Genomic DNA, 8,599 nt, shown 5'->3' with positions numbered 1-8,599 from the left:
CTGCAACATCCTCCAGCATGACCGGTTTGTCGGTGGATCAGAAATGGTGTTGGGTGGCATTTCTTTGGGGGGCCGCACAGCCTTCCATGTGCCAGAAGTAGCCTGACTGCCATTTGGTATTGAGATGAGATCCTCTGACCCCTTGCGAGACCATATGCTGGTGCGGTTTGCCCTGGGTTCCTTCTAATGCAAGACAATGCTAGACCTCATTTGGCTGGAGTGGGTCAGCAGTTCCTGCAAGAGGAAGGCATTGATGCTATGAACTGGCCCGCCCGTTCCTGAGACCTGAATCCAATTCAGCACATCTGGGATATCATGTCTTGCTCCATCCACCAACGCCACGTTGCATCACGGACTGTCCAGGAGTTGGCGGATGCTTTAGTGTAAGTCTGGGAGGAGATTCCTCAGGAGACCATCCGCCACTTCATCAGGAGCATGCCCAGGCTTTGAAGGGAGGTCATACAGGCACGTGGAGGCCACACATACTACTGAGCCTCATTTTGACTTGTTTAAGGACATTACATCAAAGTTGGATCAGCCTGTAGTATGGTTTTCCACTTTGATTTTGAGTGTGACTCCAAATCCAGACCTCCACGGGTTGATAAATTTGATTTCCATTGACATTTTGTGTGTGATTTTGTTGTCAGCACATTCAACTATGTAAAGAAAAGAGTATTTAATGAGATTATTTTATTCATTCAGATCTATGATGTGTTATTTTAGTGTTCCCTTTATTTTTTTGAGCAGTGTATTTAACGCCTGCATCTGAGACTACAAGAGGTGGATTTATACGTTTCTAGCTGTAAGCTAAGCTAATGTTACCACATGTCAACAATGGACAACTTGGGTGAAGACGAACTCCCGCAACTGGAAGATATGGACTACTAGTCCTAGCCATCTTAGCTGCCAAACACTTTATAACTTACAACTTTATAGGTAACCACAACTCAACAAATCAACTCAAGCATAGAGCATAGAGACAGTCTGAGACAGGTTATAGGAACTTCCCAACGCACAGACTCAGATCCGTAAACATTGCAAGGTTGCTAACCATTGGACTCACTCGAGAATGAGTTGTCAAATGAGTCATTCAGTCGCATAAATCAGCCAGCTACGTTGACATGAGTGGATCTGACAAGTGAGTGAAGTCTCTAGTCCGGGTAAAAAGCAAAACCACAACAAAAGCCATTCTTTCACTTCTGAAATAACATATGGCATGTAGCCTAGGCTTACCATAGTTTTGGTGTATAAATGTAGCATATTAAAATGCGATTTGGTCTATCCGACAGTCCAAAACATGTTAGCCCACAAACCATGGGACTCAGTCCCTGAGTGAGTGAGTCAGTTGAATCAGCTGGCTACGTTGTCATGAGTGGATCTATAGCAGACGAGCAAGTGAAGTGTCTCCTTGAGTTAGGATGAAAAGCAAATCCACAACAAAAAACATTGTTTTCCTTCTGAAATAACATGCATATTGGTTTTATGTAAAGATGTAGCATATCAAAATTAGGTTGATCGATTTAAAAAAACTTAAACGGATTCACTGTGGGCATTTCTCCGTTCCTGTTTCTACATTGAAAGCCTATATATTACTTACTAGTCTACACCAGGTTACTGAAAACCAGTACAACCAATAATGATCAGGTTCATGTCCAGAACAGCCAGGGATGTGTTATGGAGAGGATCCAAGAAGAACAACTACCTGAAGAACAACCTTCTCCACTTTAAAGAAGATCTGACAACAGCTGACAGAGACAGCCGCAGTCCTTTATGGCCTGCCGTGGAGGCAGCGAGTAAGAGTGGAAAAAAGCCTACTTCGTGGAAAATAAGGAATTTATTAACAGGAAAAAGATTAAAATAGACGGACAAACAATTTAACTAAGCAAACGGAGATATGTGATGATAATATACTTCTAGGTAAACTTGAATATTCTGGGTAACATCCGGTCATAATGGAGTAGTCTATGGTGTTCTGTTAAGGCAACCAATATTCAACACTTGTGCAGTGATTCCTGCCATTGACCAAAAAAGCTTAAAAGTCTAGAGAGAGTAGTTATTCTTTTATCTGTTTGTGTTATCAAATGTCCAATTCTGTTTTATGTGTCAATGCCAAGGGTATTAGAAACCAGTTGAAGAGAAAAAGTTTATTCTTATGTTGCCAGAGTAAAGGTGCCGATTTTTATTTTATCCAAGAAACTCATGCTTCAGAAACAGATGTGTGGTTTTCATTTGGCATCAATAGTTCAGCAGGGGTCGTTATACCGCAGGGAAAGTTTAAGGGTCATGTCATCAAGCACCTTATACAGATGGTAGATGGATAATTCTTCTTGTAGACATTGACCAATGTCTTGTAGACACTGCATCCAATAATAGACCCAAACCAAAACATATATACTTGGAATCATAAGGATAGATCTCACCAATCCCCAAATATTTCTGGTTGGTCTCATCAGACATAGAGAATAAGGTGGACTCAGTGATGATAGAACCTGCAGTTTTTACAAATCATAAGGGCTGTAATAATTAATCTCAATAGTGGGATTGTTAGACACAACCCTAATAATATTACTGGAAATTAAATTATCATCATCATCATTTTGGAAATTGTCAAATGTAAGAGAACTTGATTGAAGAAGAATTTTCAACATCCTCAAATTATCCACAATGGAGTTTAGTTCTGTTGGTTTTTCAACAGTATTTTGTTACAAAGAAAACAGAAGTGTTCTAGCTTTGGCTATTTATTTATTTTACTTAGGCATGTTGTTAATAATTTGCATAGTTAATATTGTTCTTTGATGTTTGTTTATACTGGTTTCTCAAATGTTATTTAATAAAAATATCTTCATGTTTTCAAAAAATCTTTCCCCCTCCTAAAAAAAAGAATCAAGGTTTGTATTGAATCGGGGGTCAAAAATTGTGATAGGAACCGAATCATGGGTTTGGTGCATTGCTACAGCCCTAGCAGTTACTAAAGTATACTGAATTCCTCTCCAAATTCCGGTTAGCAGTCACAACAAGAGAATATACAAGAGTTGTTGATGCTGTGCTGAAAAGTGTGCTGTAACTTCTTAGAGGTTCAGTAATGTCAGTGATCATCCCGTTTAGTAGTGGTATATTCATCGGGGGAGTCGACATTGCCAAGAATAAATGTTCATGTAAACACATCAGGAATTGTATACAAGAGGTAACTCTGCTCTCAGGAAGATTCTTTTGGGCTTCAATCTATTGAGAAATTAACTGGCAAAAATCTGGTTAATTATAGATAAATTGTCTCTTAATAGTTTGATATTAATAATTTGTAAAAGAGGTTTCTTTTAAAATCTTGCATGAAATATATCCAGCAAAAAAGACAATAAAGAGATTTAAACTCTCTCCTTGCACTTTCTGTGAACTAGAAGAAGAAACAATCTGTCATTTGTTCTTTCACTGTATGTGTACTAAAATATTTTGGGTTGTTGTTTAACATCTTATAAGACTGAACACTAGGCAATCAATTCAACTTGAGGATAAAGATATTTGTATTTGTTTTGAAGGCAATGGGATGGACAAAGATCTTGTCTATTTTGTTCAATTAATGTTGTTATTGGGAAAATTCCACATTCACAAGAAGAAACGGGCGGGCTCCAAACCAAGCTTGGAACACTTTTTTCAAGAACTGCATCAATACAGCAACACTATTGAGACATTAAGAATAAGAAGGCAATTAAGACTAGAATTGTGTTTTCTCATGTACCGGTCAGACTTAATATCTACTACATTTTTTTGTACATTTTTATTTATTTTCTACATCTATTTTTTCTGTATATGCATCTCTGGTATTGACTTTTGTATATGCACATACTGGTAATGTACCCATGTTCTTTAATTTAAAATTAAAAAAAAAAAAAAATTAAAAAAACACTTGTGAATTTATTATGGACTGCAACATCATGACTCTCACTGAAACATGGTAACAACAGCCCTATGCAACAGTATGTGCGGTTGATGAGTGGGAGGCTACAAACGCGAGACACACAAGTGTAGATGACGTTACCCACGCAGTTGACTTGTCACCCATGGTCGCTCCCCGTTTTCAACATGAAATAATCAATAGCCAAAAAATAATCAAGTTTGCAGATTGCGCATGTGTGAGTAGTTTTACAAATGAATCGGTCTGTCTCAGTGAGACATGCATGGAGTTTAATCACGGTAGTGCTTGAAGTGGAAAGTAGATACTTGCTTAATAAACATGATTGTTCTTTCAAGTACTCATGGAGACAATACAAATCTGCGAGTCACAAGATGCTCCGCGGCACAGCCAGAATACAGCCCATAAAGTATACATTATTATAAAGAAGAATATACATATTGTGTATTTAAAGCACATGTGTGATATGGAGTCACACATCAATGCAAAAAAATAAGATTTAGGAAGGACTTCCATTATTGTATTTTATGGAAAAGTGTAGCGTTAGATAGTAGGCGTGTAACAAATGCCTTTTTTCAGTGTTTTCAGATTTCATTCATTTTGTAAATTATGTATTTTATTTTATTTAATTTTCATGCAGATTTGTGCACATTAAACATACATTGTCCTGGTGAAGGAAATGGGCCTGGTTTGGCAGAATGGCCCAATAACCAGTATTAATAACATGAGTAACAATGTTATGATTGTCTTTAAACAAGCTAAAAGCAATTTACTGCCAATTTGCCGCTATGAAGGAGATCACATTTTAGTAGCAGTGGAAGGGGGGACGGCCACATTATTTATTAGAAAGTTCATGCGTTTTTGGGGTGATAACATGATATATGGCAGAGTTAGTATCAAAGAAAACTAACACTGCAACGCCGATATGGAAACATTTCGGATTTCAAGTTGACGAAAGAACTGAGCGGAAAAAGATGAGTCAAACTTAAAACACCTAAACCAAAGATTTTATTATAAACTCACTGCAGGAAAAAAAACGTGGCTTAGAGGCGCATTACCGCCACCATGAGGTTGGGAGTCAGTCTACACTCTCAATATGGGCTCTTTCATCAGTCCCCCTTGATAGAGGCTGAGACAAGTGTGTATGCCAAGTCCTTTCCAGTGCTTGCCTTGATATCACCCTTGGTTTAACATTTTTACATTGGCCCAAGCATAACGATAAATCTGGGCCTTTCCAAAGAGACCTTCTGTGTTATCCTGGCTTACTAGCAGCATGTAATCCAACCTCACAGTGCAGAGACTTTGCTAAAAAATACCAGAATGTTAACTCCACTGTTTACCGTTAGCCCCAAAAAAATTTGACTGCCAGAATCTTGTCAGGTGAATGTGTCAACCAATCACAGGCTGTCTTCTTGACTAACTTTTTATTCTTTGGTGTTTTCTTCTACAATGTTACAGATTATGCCACTTTTCTGACTGTGTTACTTTGCTGCTACATATATCTAACCTGGAACTAACAAGCTAAAATAATGGTATAACAGCCTAAATGTAGCCTAATAAATAATTTATAGATTCTCAGAGCATAGATGCAGGTCATTTAAGCAGCCCTGGACGTGAGTTTGCTTTGGCCTCCTGTCTCATAGCAGACAGAAATTGCATTGGAGAGGACACTTACTTTTTTGGATAAAAGCATACAGACTTTTCTGGCATTTCTTTGTTTCCACTGATTACAAAGACTTAGAAGAACAAGTTGCAAAAGCCAAAAGTCCTGTTTATCATTGTCTGTGTGATTATAATACATTTCTGTAGTTTTTGTCCTTTTGTTTATATAGTTATATAATAACATACACGCATGTGGCATCCCTGCCATATACATTTCCTGATAACCCAGGTTGTCCTTAAAAAAGGATGTCAATATCTTGTGCATAACAGGGTTGAGGTTATGCAAGCATTAGCCACACAAGCAAACCAGGCGACCCCAATATTGGGAAAATGGCTTAGACCTCAGAGCGTTAACTCACTTTACTTCATTAATTTACAGCACCCATCACGGAACAAAGTATGAAACCAGTGTGACTGACATGAAGATTAGATAAAGGAAGTTGAATAAAGCACAATCACTTTCTGCAACCACGTTTTGTTCTGATTGTCTTCAAGAAACAAAAAGAACAATGACTTAGATTCTTAGTGAAACTTTTTCTCTGTAAAATCTGTTAATTATCCTTTAAAGTTTATACTAAAGGCATACGCGTGCTATGACTAGCACACCGTTTAATTTAACGTTTTCCTGACTATATACCAGTAAACTCACAGTTTTACCTTTTATTGGTGTTTCTTCTGTTTACTTTCCCGGTCCTCCAAGTCAGCGACACATCACTTTTTGTTATTTTTCTCCTTTCTTGCGGGGCTGAAGCGGTTCCTCGGGCTGCAGAAAATCTCCCTTTACAACAATAAAACTGGCTGCCGCCGGTCAATGGTGGGTCTCGCCGCGAGTTTTAACTCCTGCTCCGGGAGAAGGAGCTTGTTCGCGTCCACAAAGTCTTCGTCCTTTCCTGTACATTTCATGTTTTACCGTAAAAAAGAAGCGGTACAGGAGTAGTGGCAGGAAGCTCCCCCCTGCCTGCTCTGCAGTATGAGAAGAATGTCCAGCCTCCCCCTCCTCGTCGCCCTTCTCCTGCTAATGGAAACTGAAGGATTCCCCTGCTCCAAAAACTTTTCCGTCCCGTTTAATCGAATAAATCTAATTATGATTTAACAAATGCGTAACAGACAAGCCTTTAAAAGTGGCCTAGCAAATACAAGACTAAACCATTGGTTAAGTTCAAGCACTAAGTAAAGCATGAACATTTGGCTAAATATGAAAACACGTTTTTTTATGGTTAAATTTCAGTAGACTATCTTTTTAACACAAAAAGTCACGTTTTGGAAGCTAACTTTGCCCTTTAAGAATAGTTTCTATCTGGAAAAATGACGTGAGTCCGTTTGTGTATCAGGCTATTGTGTTAGTTAAGAGGCCCATCTCAAAGTAATGAACAAGAAAAGATGAAAAAGCAATATCGAGAAGTAAAAAAAAAAAATGACAAAGGGGCTTTTGTGAGTTGAGCCCGGACTTTCGGCCCCTCTGCTGCCTTTAAGTGCTGTCGGAAATGTCGACGATTGCTCTAGTTCTACACTAAATGGTGAGATGTTGTGTGTACAGTAGGAAGTTACCTTGAATAAAGAGGAATTTTAATGCTACAGCCAGGCCCGTGTCTGGTCATTTAGTTTCCTGTAATAGGCCTACATTTCCCATAATCTCTGGAGCAACACTAAACAGAAAGGTTAACTCTATCAGGGATGTCTGGTTCAGCCAGCAGAGTTACAAAGGAGGAGCCTAATTGTGACAGACTGCTAATAGGCATCATTGAGCGCGACGTTAAAAGTGGCAGCGATTTGAGACTACAGCTATGCAGACTGCGAGCTACAAAAGTTACACATCACAATGCGATGTAGAATGATTTAATACACAGTGGGCTATAAACCTTGAGCGTGGCAAATTGTTAATATTTTTCATGTAACAAGTAGCACATGTAACATTTTATTGTATAGATTTAAAATTGAAATTATTACGAAATAAATAAATACCGTTTTGCAATGCCTTTTAAAAATGTACCGTTCCATAAGCTGTCACCTGTCTCACATTCGTTTGTGGTAGGAGATTTAAATGGGATATGCAATTAAAACTGAGCTGATAATTTTATTACTAGACCACAAATAAGAGAGCTTGTTATTTACAGAATGTGTCAGTAATTTACAGTAGTTTGTATTAATTTCTTTATTACTATTTTTTTAGGTGAGACAAACAAACCACAGGGCTTGTATAAGGAGCCAATCTTATATTGAAATTAAAGACAGCTGTACATGCTGCCACACATTTGCAAATGTATACATCAAAATGTTTTTTCAAATATTTAAAAATATAATGTTTTAAAGTCCCCAATGGGGAAATGGCAATTTACACTGCATTTGTTTTGAACACACTACACACCAACCACAATACCAACCCAGTCTCACAGCAGTTTGTGATGGCATCACGAAAAGGTGACATTTTTTTAACTAATGTATTTTAACAGGTAGCATATTTCGTGGTTACAGCATAATTCTTTCTGCTAGTCATGCTGCAGCACAGAAGCTGTATACAGCGTTGCTATTATTGGTATTTTTAGCCCAATAACCGCTGTTTTAATCAACATTTATTCACGAGATCTTATGGTTTATATTTATTTCTTTTAATGTTATTATTTTGGTCCATTTTGGCCAGGGAAGCTGGATTAGTTGTTTGATATTTTTAAAACTATAATGCTACATCTATCAACATTTATTTAGATGTTATCATGGTATGCATTTCTTATTCCTGGCAATTTTCAAATTGTTTCCCAGATCTACTGCTGCAAAAATGTTTCTCTAACCCCAACATTCCACCGGATACGGAACAGCTGCGAATCCGAACACTTGGTTTTGTGCTGATCTAAAACAACTCGTAACTTGGCTTAGTTTAGTAAAATACCTGATAGTTATCACGTTTCTTTCTTTTCATCTACAGCCAAATTGACTAACTACTTCATCATAGCCACCTACTACAGTGACTGACACATTTCTGTTTTACAGATAACTTGTAGTCCAATATTGTCGGAATAAATAAACTTCCACCCT

The 8,599-nt window shown here is 37.8% G+C and overlaps 1 protein-coding gene and 1 long non-coding RNA gene across 2 annotated transcripts in view; one reads left to right on the top strand and one right to left on the bottom strand.

The window, feature by feature from the left end:
- Nucleotides 1-7,204, bottom strand: part of amot (angiomotin) — an 84,856-nt gene extending 77,652 nt beyond the window's left edge. Inside the window, exon 1 of the mRNA XM_032511900.1 lies at nucleotides 6,227-7,204. The gene's annotated coding sequence lies outside the window, so the exon portion shown is untranslated. The remainder of the gene's footprint in view (nucleotides 1-6,226) is intronic.
- LOC116686860 (uncharacterized) overlaps nucleotides 1-8,290 on the top strand; it is a 16,294-nt gene extending 8,004 nt beyond the window's left edge. Inside the window, exon 3 of the long non-coding RNA XR_004331384.1 lies at nucleotides 8,076-8,290. This is a non-coding gene — a long non-coding RNA (uncharacterized LOC116686860). The remainder of the gene's footprint in view (nucleotides 1-8,075) is intronic.
- The last annotated feature ends 309 nt before the right edge of the window (nucleotides 8,291-8,599 follow it).

This window comes from Etheostoma spectabile, unplaced genomic scaffold (assembly GCF_008692095.1).
Source record: "Etheostoma spectabile isolate EspeVRDwgs_2016 unplaced genomic scaffold, UIUC_Espe_1.0 scaffold512, whole genome shotgun sequence".
Classification (NCBI taxonomy): Eukaryota; Metazoa; Chordata; class Actinopteri; order Perciformes; family Percidae; genus Etheostoma; species Etheostoma spectabile.
The sequence above is the reverse complement of the archived record's forward strand: the minus strand, read 5'-3'. Positions and strand labels throughout refer to the sequence as shown.